The sequence below is a fragment of the Apaloderma vittatum genome, unplaced genomic scaffold, assembly GCF_000703405.1.
Source record: "Apaloderma vittatum isolate BGI_N311 unplaced genomic scaffold, ASM70340v1 scaffold41439, whole genome shotgun sequence".
NCBI lineage: Eukaryota > Metazoa > Chordata > Aves > Trogoniformes > Trogonidae > Apaloderma > Apaloderma vittatum.
In genome coordinates this window covers 675-2465 of record NW_009736567.1, presented here as the reverse complement: position 1 = coordinate 2465, position 1791 = coordinate 675, and positions in this window count along the sequence as shown.

Genomic DNA, 1791 nt, shown 5'->3' with positions numbered 1-1791 from the left:
GCCGCGCCGGGCGGGCCCCGGGGGGGGCGGGCTGCTAACGGGAGCCCCGACGGGGAGCCCGGCAGTCCCGGCAGCACCCAGCAGGGATTCTCCACGGGACACAGGGTCTGGGAGGGCCAATCCAAGGCTGCCATCAGCCTCAGCTCAGTTTCCCGGACGCTTATCGCACGGAGACACGAATTTCACCCTTTCCTTCCTTGTGGTAAGGCACAAAGAGGAGCGGTGGAAGATAAATGAACAGCTCCCCCAGGCCGGGATTTGAGCAATCAGGAAATATAATCTGAGCTGGAAAGTGCCCAAGCATCTGTTGCGTTATTAATAAATTGTATGCAATCTGTTCGGGATGAACCTCGGGACAGAGGGGAACCATCTGCTGCTGGGCGGTAGCTCTCATGGTGTCTGGAGACTGAACTTAGCGAAATGAAAGGCGCTGGGACTGCCCAGCCATGCTCCCGGGGTGCCTGGTCTCCTCATGGCTTTTCCAGGGTGGGACAACAAGGGTGTTCTCCCCACTCCTAGGACAGGATCTCGCACGGATGAGCAGAGAAATGGGATTCAGGCCGAGGGTGGGAATCACCTGTTCAGCCTTGCAGGCTTGGCCAGCCCTCGGGGAACTTGTCCGTTCTTTCGAAATCCTTCCCTAAAAATCAAAAGGTCCTGGGCCAGGAACAGCCTCGCTCCCAGGGGCTGCCTTCTATTCCCACCCACGAGACGGGGAACCTCATCTTGAGTGCCTTTCCTCTCGCTCCGTGCTAATTGCCACCCGTAAATATTATTCCCCACGTTTTATCCTCCACCTCTAAGGGGGCCTGATGTGTTTTCTCTGAGCCGCTGGTGAGGATTTTCAGCTCAGCCATCTCCCAAAGCTGGGCAGGCGAAGGGGCTGGCTGGACTGGCTGTAGCACGGCTCCAGCCCACCGCCGGGTCTCCGTGCCTGGATGTCTCAGAATCACAGAATCGTTTAGGCTGGAAAAGACCTTTTAAGTTCCTCTAGTCTAACCATTCCCAAAAGGGAAAATGGGCACTCGTGGGGTGTCGCGAAAGGCTAGATGTTATTTGTGTTAATTGAGGAGGGCTGGGGGAGTGAAGGGGTTATCACGAGAGATCTCATAGCCAAGGTGTTTATTCCTGGAGGGTATCTCCGTCTGATTGCGGTCGGGCGAGGTTTATTTTAGCAGACGTGCCTTCCCTTAGGGACCAGCACGGAGGATCGGGCAGCCTGCGGGCACCGTGCACCTAAAACATTACAGCACGTGAGAAAACCCGGGCTCCCATCAGAAAAAACAAAAATCCGCCAACAGATTAAGTAATTTTACGACGTCAAGGTGGTTTGTATTTAGAAAGTATGTTTAGTCAAGGTATGACGTCCTTTGTAAAAGAACATCCAGGAACATGCGGCCCTTGAAAGAATACGCTAATTAAGTTTCCGAGGAACAGGTCAACTTGGCCGACAGAATCTATGCATCCTCAACTGAACTGCCTTCATTACAATACTAAAAAACATACCTACAGGTCAGAAGGACCCTTGCCCAGGTGAAGACCCTTCCCCTGAGCACGCGTAAAGGTAGAACTATGATGACAGTGAACATTACAATTGCATTTAAATTACCCGCCGACACCGTAAAAGGGAGTGTGCAACCGCGTCACTTTTGTGTATAAACACAGCACGGAAACGCGTGTCGGGTGTGCTTGCAACAGCTCTCGCTTCTCACTTGCAAGTGAGACGAGCGAGAGCTCAGACCCATTCGGGGCAGCGGAGTCCCCCGTGAGAACTGAACCGTAACACCGCCG